We start from the raw sequence: 21512 nt of genomic DNA, 5'->3' as shown, positions 1-21512 counted from the left end.
CTGTCTGTCTCTTTCTGGCAAGCTCTCACACCCTATAGCAAACTCCCTCTCCCCCAAAAATTATATGAATAGTGTATTTATCTATAAATTCATTAAGTTTTATTTTTTAAATGTTGTAATAAAGACTCACACTCATGTTAAACATCACTCATACGAAATGAAGTAGTTTTATCTAAGGAGAATGTTTCAGCAGTGAATGAAATATTAAGCCTGGTGGTTATGAGAGTCAGATTGCACATGGTCAACTGTTGGATTCTAGTTCTGGTCCCCACAGCTTGGAAAACATGCCAGGCATCTGTGCATATGTGCCCAAAACTCTGGCATGATGGAGAAAAAAAGGGATTGAAAGGAAATGTGGGGAAAAAATAGAGAGGTAAGACACTTGTGGGACACAGATATGATTTATTATCTGTTGATGAGAATATGTATAGTATTCTCGACTAGGCTGGACTGAGTTGTATACCATGCTGGGTAAAGTCTGTTTACAATCCAAATGATCCATAGCAATTAAATGTATAAATAACAATTAAAATTAATAAATTAAAAAAGAAAATTTATAAAAATATATAACTATTGTACAAATACAGAACGAATGTGTAAAAGACTTAATTAACTCACAATTAAGGGAACTAGCAGGATGGTTAACCTGGTTCAAAATATCACAGCTGAGACAGAAGTATTTATAGTCACTGAATGAAAGAGTACATGAATAAGATTGCAAAATATCTTCTAGAGGGCAATAAAACTGAAAACTATAAAGTTAAAAAAAAAAAAAGAAATGAAGGGATTGCACCATGATCAGGCTCCATGGAGTGTCCTTTCCTCCCTCTTCCTTTCTCTGTCTCTCTCTGGCAAGAGGATCTGCTCTCTGGCAGAATTAAAACAAACAAACAAACAAACAAAAAAACAGATAGTGGGGGACCAGCAGGTGGCATGAAGGTTAATGGCACTGTACTTCCACATGGTCAATTAGGGTTCGAGTTCCACAACTTGTGGCTTGCTTTCTCACTTTTCCTCTCTCTGTCTCTCTCTGGTCTAATAAAATAATGATGATGATGATGAATAAAATTAAATAAAGCAATTCTTTTAAAAAAATTGATATTATGTTGAAGTCAATATCAAGTAAGTGAAGTTTTATGTGTGTAATCAGACTCCCTACATGTAATTCAGTTTCTAGAAAAGAAGACAGAGGTTTGCTTTGTATTACTGAACTCAAGCAACCAATACACATATTAACAGAGATCACAGACTGCTTTGGGTATTAACAATGCAAGCCAGTAACTCTCCACAAGGACTTGTTAACTAAAAAGTAAGATTTAAGTTTGAAGGAAGTCTACCTTGCCAGAATGTGACAGGTGGTCTTTACTTCATAGAAAAACACTAATAGCCTTAACTGGATAGTAAGTGATTTTTCCGCGTGCACAAAACAAGGATTTGGAATTTAAGGTTTTAGTTCTCTGAATTACAGTAAAGATAAGAGCTTGGGAGTAAAACTGACACAATAGACATGGCATAGCTGGCTTTGTCTGAAGCCAATTTGAACGCTTCTGGGACCATATTTTGTTTAGTGTTGGTAATGTGTGATTTATTTTAGTGTGCCATAGCATTCTTGGAATTATTGCTACAAATATTTGATTAGCTTAGTTGTTTTAAGTATGATTTTTATTTAGTCTGTGACATTGTTTTCAAACATAACTTTCAAAAACTAAATGAAAGGAATCACATTCAGTGGAATATATAGATTTGCAATGTGTAGCTTCATATTTGTCTGTTCCATAAAGTGATGTGCAGCAACAGTTACATTTCCTGTCTTAAAGAACTTAAGTTGAAAATATCTTCTGGACTTGAAAGGCAGGATTTCTGTGAGTTCTGGAGGAAAAAGTGACTGTTTATGTTAAATAGCTGAACACTTAACTGAAAACATATTTTATATAGGAAGAAAATATAAACAATTTAGAACTTTATTCAAATTTACTTCAGTAGTGAATTTAAACCTTTAAACTGCTACCACATTTAACATTGTTTTACTTCTTCATACCAATTCATTTTTCATAATTATATGAGAAAAAGGAATAAAAACTAGCGATTTTTTATTTTAATTATGATTTCTGGTACACATATAACTGATGTATATTTTTGTGGGCTATGGAATGGTTTTGAAGGCATACCTATAAAATACAACAATCAAATCAAGAATATACACATATTTATATTCTTCAACATTGAGCATTACATTATACTGTGCACAATTCGTTAATGGTTCTACAAGGTATTTTTAAAATAGGTAAAATTGACCTTAAAAAATAGTAGTTCTTAATAAATTATGGTTTCAAATGTTAGGAATATGTATGGTACCTATATATAAAATTTCCTTAAAGTTAATTATTATACAAAAATTTCCCAACCACCTTAAAGTCTATCATATATGAAGCTAGCTCATAACTGATAACATGAATTATGAAATATTTGATACATTAAGAAGCATTTGCATAAGATGCACTCATACCTTAATTATGACAACATTTCTTCCTAAATTTATATCTATGGCTACATGGCAGGAAGTGGGGAAATTTAATACAATGAGCTGAGAAGGAGAAAGGCAGACCTCAAGGTTGGGGTCTTCTAAAGCTCATAGAAAATGCATCTGTGAAAAAACTATGCATACATTTCAAAAATAAATTTGTGCCAAAATAAACTCATACTTTAATTCCATTTCTCTGTAAGCTTTTTGAAGTCTCTTTGCATACACTGGTGCAATGGGGAAAATTTTTCATTATTGTACTATAGTTCCTCTCAGGAGTACCCATTGTATACACTGGTGAAAAAAATTCTTACAACCATGAGTCAGGAGTATTTAACTTTGTTGCCCTCTTTGTATGGTGAATAAAATCCTGTGATACAAGATCATATATATAGATAGAAGATTTTATATATATTATATTATATATATGTGTATATATATACTGTTGAAACACCTTCACTGATTCAGCAAGGGTTTCTCTGTCCAAAAATTGAAAGAAAGAAAGAAAGAAAGAAAGAAAGAAAGAAAGAAAGAAAGAAAGAGAAAGAAAAGAAAAGAAAGAGAGCGAGAGAAAGAAAGAAAGAGAACAAAAGAAAGAGAAAGAAAATAAGATTTGAAGTAGTTTGAGAAAGACAAATGGATCAATTAAGTATGTACATCTTTGTGTCTCAATTCATTGTTAGTCAGAGATTATCTTTAACAATGGAGGAACTCAACAGCCAGGTGGAAAAATCACCTAAGAGATGTCAAGTGTCTACATTCTAGTTTACCTCAGTGCTCACACACAGTGTCCAGGAAGAAAGTGGTAGGATGAAGTCTATGCATGAGCCACAGAATACATTTTGTGAATGAATACATAAGGCATTCTCTTACCGAGACTGGTGACCAGTCATTGAGCTAATGAGAAGGAAGCCTCAATGGAAGACCAATGTTTAGTCCTCAGTAGATCACAACATTGAGAAAACCAATCAGAAACACTTTGAATATTGCCTCAAATGCCTTTTATTTTTGAATGTCCAAATATCTGTCCATTCTTGGACTAATTTTTTTCTGATAATGTGTTTGACTTCCTCTCCTGCAGAGCATCTGCCCATAGTGCTATCCTCACCAGTGCTTGCAGAATACCTGCTGTGGAATATGAGATTTCCACATAACATTACCACCAAAAGTAAGTGAAACAATAGGAATATGACCACCATATATACTGATCCTGTCACAAAATGCATTACTTGAAGCAGTCTCCTTGATAGAACATAGAAATGTAATATTAAAGGCTAACCAAGATTTCTCAACCTGGGTATTACTGACATTTTGGGCTGAATAGTTATTTGTTGTGAAAAGGTGTCCTATGTACAGTGAAATGTTTAGCAGCATCCCTGACCTTCATCCACTAGTTTTCAGGAGAAGCCCATGCTGGTATGAAAAACCAATAATGTCTCTACACAATCCCAAATACTCTAGGCAACGGAGAGAACACAATGGAGAGAACAGCCTGTTCTTTTTTCTTTTTTTTTTTTTGTTAGAGGTTTTTTTTTTTTTTGGCTGTAAGGTGGGTGCACTTGCCAGAAAGACAGAGAGACAGAAAGATAGAAAGTGAGAAATCACCCCCCATGGGAGATGGCCATGCTGCAATCCCTTCTCCTCCACTCTCCTCTCAGGATCTTGGGCACGCATTCACACAGGCCCGGCATGAGTTTAAGCTGCCGGGTCCAGGTCTTGAAACGAGGTCGACTACATGGGAGCCCAGTGACATAGCCATTATGCTAACTGCTGGTTCCCAGCCTGTTCTTGATATTCACAAGGTTAGTGAGGTTGTGAGATGGACCAACACTGCAACTTCAGGGTTCTGTCCTATGGAAAGAGGGTTACATATCTAACCAATTGTCAATAAAAGAAAGTTTGCCCTTACAGCTAAAATTACATTTCTGGTCAAGGAATGGAAGTAAATTTGACTCCTCTCCCAATTATTTCTATGGCTTCGCATGCATAATTTGCTCTTGTTTTTTGTTTTTGTTTTTGTTTTAGAGAGAGATTTTTGCTATGAGGCTCATGCATTTGCCAGAGAGAGAGAGACACAGAGACAGAAAGAGAGAAATCACCATCCAAGGGGGGTAGACACAACCAATGGATGTGGACAATCCCTTCTCCATTCTCCTATTGGGGTCTAGGCACACACACACACACACACACACACACACACACACACACACACAGCATGTATTTTAAGTTGCAGGGTACAGGACTTGAACTATGGTCCACTACATGGGAGTCCAAAAATATAACTATTACACCATCTGCTGGTCCTACTGTATTTGTTCTTAATGGCTTTACAAATTTAATCTTAACTGGGTAAATCAAGGTTACCAGGATGGGTGAGTAGAAGCTTCTGCTGAGGGACAAAAAAAGGGCTTCTACATAACCTGAAGATATGACTGCATCTGTTTGGAATACTCTTGGTGGCGGACCAACAAAGAAAGGATTCACTATACTGTACACTGTAATTCATTCTAAATATAAGTGATTGCTGCCATAATAGGAGCAGGGAGGGTTACATTTGGAATTTAGGGGAATTGGTTTTGATTTGTTTTGTTTTGTGTTTTCATGAACAGTGATAACAATGAACAAGAAAATGCAATATACACAGTCTGACAAGAGAAAAACAAACAAGGCTTTAGGATCTTCATAAGTAATAGTCTATCGGGAATCAGCAGTTAGCATAATGGCTATGTCGCTGGACTCCCACGTAGTCAACCACGGTTCGCGTCCCGGACCCGGTGGCTTAAAACTCACGCCGGGTGCGTGTGCGTGCGTGCCCAAGATCCCAAGAGGAGAATGGAGGAGAAGGGATTGCGGCCTGACCATCCCCCCTGGGGGGTGATTTCTTGCTTTCTGTCTCTATGTCTCTCTCTGTCTGTCTGGCGAGCGCACGCGCCCTATAGTGAAAAATCTCTCCCCCAAAAAAAAATAAATAAATAAAAAATAAAATAAGTAATAGTCTATGTGACACTAGTAGGCAAATAACTTAGACCATCTGCAATGCTCAACAAAGATGAAAGACAGCTAGAAGAGAATAGGGGTGGGATATCATATCTCTAATGGCTATTCATTAACCATCCTGCATAAAATCATTTTTAAAGACTGCAATATATTAGAACATTAAACCCTCAGAAACATAGTGTATACAATATGGAGAACAGGTGGACCTAAGAAGAATGCAGATAAGAGTCTATAGCAAAAGTCTGGACATCTGGCATTATATCTAGTCATCCATCCCTATTCTCAGTTGCAGATGACTGAACATTTGCAAGCTTGGACACATAGTGACAATGTTCAGCCTCAAAATCTTCATGTATCTTATTTCCTTCTCAGAAGCTTTCTCCAAAGCCATGTGCCAGTCAGCTACAGAGCATGTGTAACCTGAATACAAAAACGTAACACTCCCAGAGACAATCAACCAATGCATGGAGGGAGAGTGAATAAATGCCCTGGTTTTTTTATTGTCCTGACAGAATCATACCTTGATTGTTCCAAATATCTACAACAGAAACGTTTAACAGGACAAGCTGAATTGACTTTTTCTACCTCCAAGACTCATTCTCACCACTCTCTAATATTGCTTCCAAAGTAACTCCAAATAAATTTTGTACCCAAGTATTTATCAAAGGTCCTATTTTGGGGAATCTAAACTTAAACCAATATAACTGTCATCACCCCTAATTATGCCTCTCATAGTAAGAGCATATAAATGTTCCTACCTGTACACCTCTTACTTTTGACCTCAGACTCTCTATTTTAGAAAATGAAGTATATCTCATCCTTTTCATGGCCAATGTGTCCACTAGTACTGAGCCTATCATCTCAGTTCACTTTTTCGACGCCTCACCTTTAAAACTACTTTCTTTCTCTGGAATCTTGAACTTCAAGCCTTGACCTTTTCAAAGATTCTTTCCTAAATAGGAAAGGGTGAGCAGGGTTGTGAGAAGAGAAATCATTGCTCTAGGGGGTGGTTCACTTGGAGGCACTCACGATTTTCCCCAGTTATCTAAATGACTTGAAAGAATAAGCTATAGGAAATTTCTACTTTTTCATCTCTCATTCTCCCTTTAACCTCCTAGGATTTGGTTTCCCATCTCCTCTTTCCCGAAATTGCTCTTGATCATGTTCCTATAGAGGAATGACTAACAATCATATGAGTATTTCTTCATAAGTAAAGGAAATTTAGTAACTCAAACAGAAGATTTCTAGATACCAATATTTCCCTTAGCCAATATTCCTTTACTCCAGAGTTGATATGAGCTCTACATCTCACAATCCCACTTTCACTGGTTTTGAAACCTCTGTTACAGTCTGGAAATAATTTTGCTTAGTATTAGTTGCAACCCCTCTAAGCAAGAATAAAGGTGAAAAAGTTGAAAATTGTGTCACCCTACATATACAACTAAAAAATTAGTAATTTTTTCATGTTTGACACCAAAATAATGAAAATATAATCTAGTATTTTCCAAACTTCATTTTGTATATGAGTCATCTGTTGGACTTTTTAAAATGCAGATTAGATCAATGGAGTATGAGACTCTGCATTTAAAAAAGTGATATTACTGGGACCAGCAGTTAGCATAATGGCTATGTCGCTGGACTCTCATGTAGTTGACGGTGGTTCAAGTCCCGGACCCAGTGGCTTAAACTCATGCTGGGATCCTGTGCATGCGTGCCCAAGATCCAAGAGGAGAATGGAGGAAAAGGGTTTGCAGCGTGGCCATCACCCCGGGGGGGTGATTTCTCGCTTTCTGCCTCTCTGTCTCTCTCTGTCTTTCTGGTGAGTGCGTGCACCCTATAGCAAAAAACCTCTACCAAAAAAAAGAAAAAGTGATATTTCTGCTGGTCCATAGACGACCATTTAAGCGGTAACAGCCTAGTTTTAACCTATTTAAATTTTGATGACAAAATTTCTAAATAAGAAAGCCTCACGTATCTTTCCAATTGACCACATAATGATAAGAAAAAGTCACAATTGGGATAAGTTGTTATAAATAATTGTTTTAGTTAGTCAGACCTTTTAAAAGATAGGCCTTGATTGATGTCTAAAACCTACTGAGATTTAACCAGCTAATAGAAAACCTTGCAAATGCAAACTGGGTAACTGTTTTTACTTTATCATTATATTTATTCTATAGGTATTTATTGTGTACCCATTATGTACCAAGACCTCTAGTATGTACTGGGGATAGAGTCGTGAGGGAAACTGGACCTAGCACACACTTGTGGAGTTTATAGTCAAACATAAATCCTAAACTTTAAATAAAATAATTAGATAAATAATATTAAATTAAAATATCATAACTGTTATATAAAGGAAAGGTACATAAAATTATAATACTATGCAATAAGGAGGAAGTGTGAGCTCAGTCCTAATCTTTTTTTTTTTAGGAGAAGTTTTTGCTATAGGGCACGTGCGCTCGCCAGAAAGACAGAGAGACAAAGCGAGAAATCACCCCCCAGGGGGGATGGCCACGCCGCAATCCCTTCTCCTCCATTCTCCTCTTGGGATCTTGGGCATGCACGCACATGTGCCCGGCATGAGTTTAAGCCACTGGGTCTGGGACTTGAACAGCAGTCAACTACATGGGAGTCCAGGCGACATAGCCATTACACTAACTGCTGGTCCCAGTCCTAATCTTCAAAGTAAAGCAAACTTCCTGAGAATGCAGGTAGATGAGGGTGGAAAGTGCATGTGGGACACAGGTATACTAGGTGACATGATTTCAACTCCATTTTTAAAAATGTTACTTGCCTCAATAGAGTAAAATATTAAGAGAAAGACAAGGACAAGTGTAAAATTGATTTGAATTAGTTTGAGAAATTTTGATAGATCAGTTTCAAAGTTGAGATTTGAAGCGCTTCCGAAACATTCAACTAGAAATATCATCTAATAATCAGTTATAAACACCTGATAGCAGTTCTCCTCAAGAATTCTGAGATGTAATTTGTAATTTGATGTAGTATTTGGCAAATAAATGGTAACCAAAGCATTAGAGAATATAATGACCTAGAAGACAGTATTAACACAGCATTATCACAGTATTAAATGGATATATAGGCCTAGGACCTAGCCTTTTAGAACTTCAATGTTTAAAGGCCAAATAGAGGAAAATAAGCCCACAGATTACATAGAGGGTGTATAGTCATTAGTGGGGAATTTTTTGGGAAACCAGAATAGCTATCATTGCAGCTAAAAGAAAACAATGCTTCAAAGAGTGAATAGCAGTAATAGTTTCTGCTTAGAAGAAAGGGTACCAGCGGCCAGGAGATGGCATAGCGTTTATATCACTGGACTCACACATGGTCGAGCATGGTTCAAGTCCCAGATCTGGTGGTTTGAAACTCAAAATGGGCACATATGTGTGCATGCCCAAGATCCCATAAGAAGAGAGGAGAAGAATTTCTGCATGGCCATCCCCCTGAAGGGTGATTTTTCACTTGCCTTCGAACTCTCTCATTCTCTCTCTCTCTCTCTCTCTCTCTCTCTCTCTCTCTCTCTCTCGTCCATGCTCCCTAAGGCAAAACCTTCTTTAAAAGATAGTAAATAAATAAATAAATAAAAGGGAAACAAATTGGAGAGAAAATATCAATAAACTTAGTGACTGGCGACTTATATGCTGGGCATTTCAGTGGTATAGTAGAAGAAAGAGCTATGTTTAAATTAATTGGAGATTTGGAGGACATGAAGAAGAGATCAAGCCTCCTTGCTGTGTCCTAAACAAACCAGGCATACTCCTAATTCATGTGTCTAAACATGCTGTCTCCTTGCCTGGAATCTTCTTTCTCTAGATATTTCTATCTCTTACCATCATGCCTCTTTCAAGATAATGCCCAAATATCACCTTTTCAGTGACGCCTTCCCCAACCACTCTATTTAAAATTGTACTCAGGAAAAGTAAGAGGTGTTAGACAGAAGGTACAAAGTTTCAGTTATACAGAATGAGTATGTTCTGGAGATCCACTGTACAGCATGGTGACTACAGTCAATAATACGTATTATATTCTTGAACCTTGCAAAAGAGTAGATCAAGAATGTTCTTAAATACATGCAGTTTGTTTTTCTAGGGGGTGGGTGCCACCACACCCTGATACATGTAGATTTTGTTTGTCCATTGAACTTTAATAAATGTGGGGAAAAAAATGGCACCTCTGACATCTCCCAGACACAATCCTTCATTTTTTTCTTCCATCTTTATTCATCATCCTCTAGCATATTATACTATTTACTTATTTATTTATCATCTATATTTCCCTATTGGAACATAAGTTTCATGAATCAGGGATTTTTATCCATGTTGTTCACTGCTATGCTCATGACTATTTAGAAAAATGTCGGGAACTTAGACAATCACTTATTTTTCTTAAACTAGTCAGATCTTAAAATATTAATAATAGATGCATGTATGGTATTTGTATTAAAATACAAAAATGAGTCTTAACTATCAATGTAAGGGTAGGTATTAATGAAAGGGAAAACAAGTGCTAACTCTTATCATTATTTTCTTTTTGCTCACATTTCTCACATTTTCTACAACAAACTTGTAGTTACACTTATGCAATATAAACTATAAATATTTGTCAAGAGAATTTAATATTCAGAGAGATCTCAAAAGGAAAAAATATTTCATAATCATTGCTCTGAAGACCACACTTAGAAAAGGCAGCAGGAAGGTGGAGTGGGCGGAAAGCGCTATGAGCTGACTGAATCTCAACACTTCATTAACGAAGAACTACACAAAGACGTGTGTTCAAAGGCCTCCTCCCATTCTTTGATCTTAGAGAATTACCTTACTTTATCAAAATTTGATCACTACCCCTAATATACTGTTTAAGAGTTTGACTTGAGAAATCCAATAATACAAAAAGTTACCTCAAAAGTAGGTGAAACTTCTCTAAAGAACCTCAAGATATAGGTCTTAAGTCATTTCTATTGCAAATTAGTCACAGTTGGGTAAAAAAAAAAAAAACATATTGAGGGAAATAGCATCAGAGTAGTAAAAATCAAACCTTACTTCAAAAGATTATAAATTGTTGCACTTATTAATAGTTCTTTTAAAATATTTTTATTTTATTTTATTTGATACATTCAATCACTATACATCACTTAGCTTGTAAAGTAAATTTTCCAACATGAAACATTTTTCACCAGTCCAGTTGGAGATACTATACATTATTATCAACAGATAATAATCCACTTCTGTGTCTCATAAAGTCTTGCCTCTCTGTTTTTCTCCTTAATGTCTTTCCTCCAACTCTCCTTTTCCCATCTCCTTCCCACACTGTTTCTTGTATCTATAACCTTTTTTCATGTTTCTATATCCTCTAATCTTTCACTTTCAGCCATAGAGTGGGGAGAGTCAGTATATATTAAGTGCTGCCATACCATATCTCTCTTTCATAAGCTGGCTTGCTTTACTAAGCACTAAAACTTACAGATTTATACACTTTCTATCAAAAGACAGGATCTTGTTGTTTTCTATGGCTGAGTAGTATTCCATAGCATATATGTGCCACACTTTTCTCAATCTATTCTTCTGTTTCAGACATTTGGGTTTATTCTATGTCTTAATGATTGTGAATAATGATACACTAAACATAGACGTGTAAGCACTTTTCCGACTAAGCGTTCTCCTCTCCTTTGGGTAGATACCCAGAAGTGGGATTGCTGGATCATATAGTAGTTTCATTTGTACATCTTTGAGGAATCTTCATGTTGTTCTCCACAGTAGCTGGACCAATTTACATCCCCACCAGCAGTGTAGGAGAGTTCCCCTTTCACTACATCTTTACCAGCATTTATCATTTTTTGTTATTTTATTCTTAGTCATTTTGACTGGGATTAGGTGCTATTTCATTGCAGTTTTGACCTCCCTTAAGATGCAAGTTGAGGGATGTTGAGCACTTTCTCATTTTCTTTTTGGCTCTTTGTATGTCTTCCTAAAAGAGTTGTTTATTCAGGGGAACCAGCAGTTAGTGTAATGGCTATGTTGCTGGACTCCCACGTAGTTGACCGCGGTTCGCGTCCCGGGCCCAGTGGCTTAAAATTCATGCCGGGCACGTGTGCATGCATGCGTGCCCAAGATCCCGAGAGGAGAATGGAGAAGGGATTGCGGCGTGACCATCCCCCCTGGGGGGTGATTTCTCGCTTTCTGTCTCTATGTCTCTGTCTGTCTGGCGAGCGCACGCGCCCTATAGCGGGAGAAAAAAAAAAAAAACTCTGCACAAAAAAAAAAAAAAAAAGAGTTGTTTGTTCAGCACATTTTCCCATCTTTTAATTGGGTTAATCATTTTATTTTGTAAGCCGCTTGAGTTCTCTGTGTATTCTGGTTATTGGTCCCTTATCTTAATAATTTACAGAACTATTCTCCCATTCTCATTCTGTGCTTTGGAGATCTTACTTAAGAAGTATTTGCCTACCCCAATGTCTCCCAGCATTTCCTTAGTGTTTTCCACCAGTAGTTTTATAGTTTGAGGTCTTAGGTTTAGATCTTTGATACACTTTGGATTGATTTTTGTCAATTCTGTGAGGTGGGGATTCAGATTCATCTCTCTGCAGATGGATAGCCAGTTTTTCCAATACCATTTGCTAAGGAGTTTTTAACTTTTCCTACTGGATTTACTGGTATCATTTGTCAAAAAATCAGTTGGCTGTATTTTGGGGGGCTTATTTCAGGGGTCTCTATTCTTTTCCATTGGTCCATATGTCTGTTTTAGTGCCAGTACCATGCTGTTTTGATTATTGCAGCTTTGTAATATATTTTGGGATCAAGGAGTGAGATTTCTCCTGCTCCACTCTTCCACAGAATGACTTCGGCAATATGGGGTATTTTATGATTCCAGACAAATTCTATGATTGTCTTTTCTAGATCTGTGAAGGTTTTCTCTGGTACTTCAATTGGGATTGCATTAAATGTGTAGATTAATTTGGGTAGAATTGCCATTTTGCTTATATTAATTCTTCTGATCCAGGAACATGGGATGTCCTTCCATGTTTTTGTGTCATTTTCAGTTTCTCTTTTTAGCTTCTCATCATTTTCTTTTTGAAGGTCCTTTACTTTTTGTTTAGATTTATTCCTATGCATCTTATACTTTTTGTGGCCATGGTAAACAGAATTACTTTCTACAGTTCTATCTCAGTCTGCTTGCTGTTCATATATAAAAATTCTATAGATTTTCATGTGTTGATTTTGTACCCTGCCACTTTATAGTTATTACTTCCAGTGAATTTTTGTAAATACCATTGTGTCTTCTATGTATACTATCATGTCATCTGCAAATAGAGATAATGTCACTTCTTCCTTTCCTATTTGAGTGCCTTTTTTAAAATTCTCTTTTCTGATAGCATTGGCTAAGACTTCCAGTACTATATTGTTCATTTTTTTTTTTTAGTTTCATTGTGGCTTTCATTGTTTATGATAAACATTTTTTGTTTTTTATTTCATGATTTCTTATCTTGATTCTATCATTGCACATCTCTATAGCAAACGATGTGATATTTTTCAAAGTACAGAAGCAATACATGACAATCGAATCAGGAATATCAACATATACAGCATTCTCAACAGAAAATTTTCACATTCTTGTGTTTACTAAATGCTCCTTCTCTGTGTTCCTCTCACCCACTGTAACTATCCACTCCCCAACCCTACCATCTCCAGTATCTGCATTTGAACTTCTACTATTACATTTTTGCTTCTTTCAGTTTCTGATATAGAACATAGACTTTAGGTATACATTGAGAACAGATATACAGCGTTTGTCTTTCATAGTCTGGCTTACTTCACTTAGCATTAGTTTCTACATCCCTCCTCTTTGAATCAAGTGTACTATCTGTACTTATCAGGTATAGACTTTTAATTACCAAATAATGACGTTGTCTTTTTTTTTTTTTTGAGAGATTTTCACTGTAGGGCGCGTGCGCTCGCCAGACAGACAGAGAGAGACAAAGAGACAGAAAGCGAGAAATCACCCCCCAGGGGGGATGGTCACGCCGCAATCCCTTCTCCTCCATTCTCCTCTCGGGATCTTGGGCATGCACGCACACGCGCCCGGCGTGAGTTTTAAGCCACCGGGTCCGGGACACGAACCGCGGTCGACTACGTGGGAGTCCAGCGACATAGCCATTACGCTAACTGCTGGTTCCCACGTTGTCTTTTCAATATAGATCTAGAAAAACCTAAGGGTAAACTTTCCCATTATGATTATTATGACATCCCTCTCACTATTTAATTATTTCCCAATTATTTGACAGTACATAGGTAGCAGTAAAGGAAAAAAAAAAAAGAAAGAAGAAGGAATCTACTTCTACATCTTCACTATTCTTTGGGGAATAGTAAGAACTTGTCTTTGATTTAAGTAAATGAATATTCAAAAATAATCTCCTCTCTTGGACAAACACTATCAAATCATCAGAGAGAAATCTCCAAATCCCAAAAGACTCTGATGCAAGAAAACAGACATATATACAACCTACAAATGGGCTGTCATTTTGAACATAAGCACATGCTTTGAAGGTGCAGAAAATACCTTTTAGAGTTTACTCTTTACAATCCATAAGGGATTCCAAACTGGATCATCCAATTTCTTGAAAGCCTCTCACATGCCTTTTGCTCCATGGACTCATATTCATTTCCTATCTCTGATCTCGTCAGCATTCATCCAAGGAGTGAGAGATGTATGATATGAGAGCTATATATGCTCAAATTTTTGCAAAAATAACTTCTTAAGAAGCATTCTTCATGCCTTTCAGAAAACTAAAAATGCCTCAAAATGAAAATCTAGCAAAGAATAAAGCTGAAAAGTCCGAATTTTTACCTAGTTTCCCAAAATTCTAGAAGATACTTTTCACTTAGCTGTTGTATTCCTTTAAAAGATGAATAAAAGATAAAGACAAAGAGGCTTAGGATTCTAGCAGAAAAATGTATATTAACTGTTGAATTGCTGGTGAAGGATATATTTGGATTATTTTTGACACTTGGTGAGTAGAAGAAACATCTCTCCCAAACCCAAATATTGGGGTGGGTTTTTTTGTTTGTTTTTATTAAATTAATGAGGCAAAATATTATGTGAATTATTTCTCCTTTAAGAAACAAAACTATTCAGCATGTATAAGTTTCTCTTGGTTTTATTGTTGTTACTTGGGCTACAAGTAAGCAGAAGAGAAGTAAATGTTCCATATTTCAGATTTGCCTAGAAAGGAAAGGTCTCAATGGAATATCACAATGAGATGTAAAAAGATACCAAAGCTCTGTCTGTCTAAAGGGAAGAAAAAAGCGGTAAGTATAGGACTATGGAAACCCTTACAAAAATACAAAATCTGTCGACCTTTCAAATTTTTCCACAGCTGATTTGATCATGGCCAAGTACAGACGTACTGAGCTGGGCCAGTCCCTGCTCTCCCTAGGGTCAGTCACTACAGTACCCATATCTGGTTCATAAAATCACCTGAAATTATATCAAGAGATTAACCAAAGCAATTTATAAAATAAAAAACATGATTTTTCCGCATGGTATATAGTACATCACACTGCCTAAAAAGGAAAAAAGGCAGAGGAGGTTTTTTTTCTTCCTTTCTTTTTTTTTCTTAGAGATTTTTGCTATAGGGTATGTGTGCCCGCCAGAGAGACAGAAAGCAATAAATCACCTCCAATGGGGGATAACCACACTGCAATCGGTCCTCTTCCACTCTTCTCTTGGGATCCTGGGCAAGCACATGTGCATTCCCGGCATGAGTTTATGCCACCAGGTACAGGACTCGAACCACAGTTGGCCACCTGGGAGTCAGCACCTTAACCACTATTCCACCTGCTGGCCACAAGACAGCATTTTTTATAACACATTGGTACTGGCACATGAAGTAGCATAAAATGCCATTCATTCTTAAATAGCAAAGTTCGTTCTGATTTTGTTTTTGAGGCTATTTTTTTCTCTTTATAAGAGGGTACATGCATCTCTGGGAGAGAAGCAAGAGGCAGAAAATAAGGAAAAGAGAGAAAGCACTCCCATAAAAACAATCACTCCACAAATTCTCTCCTCCATCATTCTCCATCCCTTCTTTTGGATTTTTGGACATGCACACACACGCACCCACCGAATCTGAGACTTGAACCACACAGTTGGCCAAGTAGTTCGTGGCCATTCTAATCACCATGCCGCAGGCTGGCCTCCAAGGTCTTTTTTATTATCAATTTAAAACATTGCGAGTAACTATAGTAACTGAAAATGAAAATCATTATTATTTATGTCTTATCATTCACTTCACTACACTAAGAAGGGGTCTTTTAAAATATCTTACTTAGTTTTTATTTTTACATTGCTCTTACGAATCAGAGTGAGTCAGGCATTCCTAACACTGTTGAAAGAACTTCATACACAGAAAAAGATGGCTTCAACAATGCAGAAAAACAAAGGAAAGTGTGGACTAATTAAATACAGATAATTTTCAGAATCACAAAACTTCTCAATTCTATAATTAAGTCTAACGTTTCCAGTAAGGTAAAAAACTTGCCTCCAATTCATGTTTCCCCTACCTAATCTTCTTGTGATTTATGAAAAAAATTTCAGCTATTTAACTGCTGAGTTAAGAAAGTCACAACTCTTTTTTTTTTTCAAATCTAGCTGTTGATTCCTTTATGAGATATGAGAGCACTTACTTTATGTAAAATGGAATTCAAGTAAAAGTTTCTTTTAGTGCAAAAATTGAAATTCATGCATTTTATTTATAATATGCCTGTTTTGTGAGCAACCTTAGAATGTGGTAAAGAATTTTGGTGTTTACAGGAAGAACCAAAATGTTTCATCTGATTTTGTTTCAATCAATGGCCTCTCCCATCTCCATTGCCTTGCAGACTTGCAGACTAATGAATGTGTCCAACAGAGAAAACATCAATTCTGTTAGCCATTTCATCCTCCTGGGCTTTCCCTCCAGTCCAGAAAAGCAGCTCCTCTACTTCGGGCTCTTCTCAGGCTACTGGATCTGGGATGCGAACCATGGTCGACTACATGGGAGTCCAGCAACATAGCCATTATGCTAACTGCTGGTCCCGAGTAATTTCTATTTTTTATTTGGTTTTGTATTACCATTGTGCGATCCATCTATTCATTGATTAACTATTGCTATTAGTCTGGAATATACAAGTCCCACAATACTTTTTTGTTTGTTTTTTGTTTCTTTCTTCCACAAATGAGAAAGAGAGACAGAGAGAAAGACAGCATCCGCAATAGGATCTCAAAGCCATGATCCACCCTCAGCATTCAATTAGTCCCCTACTGTGGCCCAAATGTCATCAACCACTTTATGTGTGACCCTGTCCCACTGATGATGCTGTCCTGTTCTGAAGACATCATCACTAAGCTCATTTACTCCACTTTCAATTCTTTCTTCATGATTGGCACTTTTGTCTTTATCCTTTGTTCCTACGCTCTGGTGCTTGTGGCTGTGGTACGGATGCCCTCAGAGTCTGGCAAACAGAAGGCTTTCTCCACTTGTGCTTCTCATCTGGCAGTTGTCACCCTCTTTTATGGCCCTGTTATGGTTATGTATGTTAGCCCTGAATCAGAACACCCTGTGAAAATACAAAAATTCATTACCTTATTTTATTCTGTGATAACACCCCTCTGCAATCCTCTAATATACAGCCTCAGGAACAAGGAGATGAAGGCTGCTCTGAGCAAAATCTTTAGGACCAAACAAGGCATTCACAAAATATAAGTGAGAGACAAATTCCATCTTTCAAGTGCAACTTCTTTAATAAGATATGTGTGATAGGACCAGCAAGTGGAGCAGAGATTAAAGTGGCTGGAAGTCACATTTCCGACTATGCAGTTCAAGTCCCAGACCCAGACTCTTGAAAATCTCACTGGGCATGTGTGTGTGGTCCCCCAAATCCTGAAAGGAGAATGGAGGAAAAGGTACTGCAGAGTAGCCATCCCCGGGAGGTAATTTCTAACTTTCTCTTTCTGTCTGTCTTTCCATGGCAAGCTCTCACATCCTTTAGCAAACACACACACACAAAAAATAAATCATATGAGTGGTATATTTTTCTATAAATTCATTAACTATTATTAAGAAACTGTTACAATGAAGACCCATAACCAAATTAAACACCACTCAATATAAAATGCAATAGTTTTTTCTAAGAAGAATGTTCAAACAGTGAATTAGGTATTACATTTGACCGGCTCTGTTGCTTTGTGGTTAAAGGAACCAGATACCAAATGGTCAACTGTGGGATTCCTGCATCTTGAAAATCCTGTCAAACATTTGTGTGTATGTGTCACTAGTTTTCTCAATATTGGCTTGATGAAGAAGTGGACAAGGGATTGCAATGTGTCCAGACTCCATTGGGTATGCTTTCCTCCCTCATCCTTTCTCTCTCTCGTTTGCAAGCATATAGGCCTGTGGCTAAATTTTTTTTAAAAGTAGATATTATGGGGAATCATCAGTTAGTGTAATGGCTATGTCGCTGGACTCCCACGTAGTCAACCACGGTTCGCGTCCCGGACCCAGTGGCTTAAAACTCATGCCAGGTGCGTGTGCTTGCATGCCCAAGATGCCAAGAGGAGAATGGAGGAGAAGGGATTGCGGCGTGACCATCCCCTCTGGGGGGTGATTTCTCGCTTTCTGTCTCTATGTCTCTCGCTGTCTGTCTGGCGAGCGCATGCGCCCTATAGCGAAAACCTCTCCAAAAAAAAAAAAATAGATATTATGAGGGGGTCAGCAGGTGGTGTGGTGGTAAAGGCACTATATTTTCACAAGGCCAAGTGCAGTTTGAGTCCTCGACCTTGTGGCTTGTTTTCTGACTTTCTCTCTCTTTCTGTGTCTCTCTGGTGAAATAATTTAATAATAACAATAATAAAAATATAACAATGAATAAAATTAAACAAAATAATTCTTTAAAAAATAGATACTATGTTCAAGTAAATATCAAGTAAGTGAAGTTTTATGTGTGTGGTCAGACTTCCTACATGTAATTCAATTTCTAGAAAAGAAGACAGAGGTTTGCTTTTTATAACTAAGCTCAAGCAACCAATACACATATTAACAAAGATCACAGATTGCTTTGGGTATTAACAATGCAAGCCAATAATTCTCCACAAGGACTTGTTTACTAACAGTAAGATTTAAGTTTGAAGGAAGTCCACCTTGCCAGAGTGTGACAGGTGGTCTTTACTTCATGGAAATACACTAATAACCTTAGCTGAATAGTAAGTGATTTTTCCCAGTGCACAAAACAAGAATTTGGAATTTAAAGCATTAGTTACCTGGAATACAGTGAACATAGGAGCCTACAGGAAAAAAACGAAGCATAAGACATGGGATAGCGGGCTTTGTCTGAATCCAATTTGAATGCTTCTGGTACTATATTTGGTTCTGTGTTGGTAATGTGTGAATTATTTTGGTATGCCATAGCATTGTATTTCTATAAATATTTGATGAGCTTAGTTGTTTTCAGTATGATTTTTATTTAGGTGCTAAGATTATTTTTCAAACATGACTTTCAAAAACTAAATGAAAAGGGGTTCTCTCTGCTCTGAGTTCCTGGCTCTGCGTCGTGCCGCCATGATGGGCCATTGTCCCATGCTCATGCTTAGCCAGAACACAAAGTGAGAATCTGGAAGAAAAGTTCAGTCTGGAAACATCAATGCTGCCAAGACTATTGCAGATATCATCTGAACATGTTTGGGACCCAAGTCCATGATGAAGATGCTGTTGGACCCAATGGGAGGCATAGTGATGACCAATGACGGCAATGCCATTCTTCAAGAGATCCAAGTTCAGCATCGAGCAGCCAAATCCATGATTGAAATTAGCCAAACCCAGGATGAAGAGGTTGGAGATGGGACCACATCAGTAATTATTCATGTGGGAGAAATGCTGTCTGTGGCTGAGCACTTCCTAGAGCAGCAGCTGCACCCAGCAGTGGTGATCAGTACGTACAGCAAGGCATTGGATGACATGATCAGCACCCTACAGAAAATCAGTACTCCTGTGGACGGTAATAATCGCGATATGATGCTGAACATCATCAACAGCTCCATTACCACCAAAGCAATCAGTCGATGGTCCTCTTTGGCCTGTAACATTGCGCTGGATGCTGTTAGGACTGTACAGTTTGAGGAGAATGGTCGGAAGGAGATAGACATCAAGAAATATGCCAGGGTGGAAAAGATACCTGGGGGCATCATCGAAGACTCCTGTGTCTTAGGAGGAGTCATGATTAACAAGGATGTGACCCACCCACGAATGCGGCGCTATATCAAGAACCCTCGCGGGAACCAGCAGTTAGCGTAATGGCTATGTCGCTGGACTCCCACCGCGGTTCCCATCCTGGATCCGGTGGCTTAAAACTCACGCCAGGTGCGTGTGCGTGCCCAAGATCCCGAGAGGAGAATGGAGAAGGGATTGCAGCGTGACCATCCCCCCTGGGGGGTGATTTCTCACTTTCTGTCTCTATGTCTCTCTCTGTCTGGTGAGCGCACGTGCCCTATAGCGAAAACCTCTCAAAAAACAAAACAAACAAAGAAAAAACCCTCGCATTGTGCTGCTAGATTTTTCTCTGGAATACAAGAAAGGAGAAAGCTAGATTGACATTGAGATTACACGAGAGGAAGACTTTGCCCGAATCCTCCAGATGGAAGAAGAGTATATCCAGCAGCTCTGTGAGGACATTATCCAACTGAAGCCTGATGTGGTCATCATGGAAAAGGTCATCTCGGATTTAGCTCAGCACTACCTCATGCGGGCCAATGTCACAGCCATTCGCAGAGTCCAGAAGACAGACTAATCGCATTGCTAGAGCCTGTGCGGCCCGGATAGTCAGCCGACCAGAGGAGCTGAGAGAAGATGATGTTAGAGCTGGAGCTGGTCTTTTGGAAATCAAGAAAATTGGAGATGAGTACTTTACATTTATCACTGAGTGCAAAGACCCCAAGGCCTGTACCATTCTCCTCCGAGGATGTAAAGAGATTCTCTCGTAAGTAAAATGCAACCTCCAGGATGCCATGCAAGTGTGCCGCAATGCTCTCCTGAACCCTCAGCTGGTGCCGGGGGTGGTGCCTCTGAGATGGCTGTGGCCCATGCCTTGACAGAAAAATCTAAGGTCATGACTGGTGTGAAACAGTGGCTGTACCGGGCTGTTGCTCAAGCCCTAGAGGTCATCCCTCCTACCCTGATCCAGAACTGCGGGGCCAGCACCATCCGTCTTCTTACCTCCCTTCAGGCCAATCGCACCCAGGAGAACTGTGATACCTGGGGAGTAAATGGAGAAATGAGCACTTTGGTGGACATGAAGGAACTGGTTATATGGGAGCCTGGGAGCCATTGGCTGGGAAGCTACAGACATATAAGACAGCAGTGGAGACGGCAGTGCTGCTGCTGCGGATTGATGACATCGTCTCAGGCCACAAAAAGAAGGGTGATGACCAGAGCCGGCAAGGTGGGGCCCCTGATGCGGGCCAGGAGTGAGTGGTAGGCTGGACGACTTCAGCTCACAGAACCAGCAGTCTCCCCTTCCCTGGGCCAGAGTGCCAGGGACACTGGACATCTTAGTTTGGAAGGGATCCAGTTGAGGGGCAGCCCAGTCCCTTTGTGACCCAGCTCAGTTTGCAAAAGACACTGACATGTAATTCTTCTCTATTGTAAGCTTTCCATTTGGTTTGCTTCCGATGATTAAATCTGAGTCATTTGAAAAAATAAAAAAAACTAAATGGTAAGGAATCACATTAAGTGGGATATATAGAATTGCAGTGTGTAACTTCATAGCCATCTGTTCCATAAATGATGTACAAGCTGCAATTAAGTCTGTCTTAAAGAACTTGTGCTGAAAATATTTTCTGGACTTGAAAGGCAGGATTTCTGTGAGTTCTGGGGAGAAAAGTGACTGTTTAAGTTAAATAGCTGAACAATTACCTGAAAACATATTTTATATAGAAAGAAAATATAAATAAGTTA

General features: G+C 38.2%; 1 pseudogene; it reads left to right on the top strand.

Moving 5' to 3' along the window:
- The first annotated feature begins 19109 nt into the window (after positions 1-19109).
- Positions 19110-21081, top strand: LOC102472393 (T-complex protein 1 subunit gamma-like; annotated as a pseudogene).
- The last annotated feature ends 431 nt before the right edge of the window (positions 21082-21512 follow it).

Source organism: Tupaia chinensis, unplaced genomic scaffold, assembly GCF_000334495.1.
Source record: "Tupaia chinensis unplaced genomic scaffold, TupChi_1.0 Scaffold000260_1, whole genome shotgun sequence".
Classification (NCBI taxonomy): Eukaryota; Metazoa; Chordata; class Mammalia; order Scandentia; family Tupaiidae; genus Tupaia; species Tupaia belangeri.
This window is presented reverse-complemented; position numbering and strand designations above follow the sequence as displayed.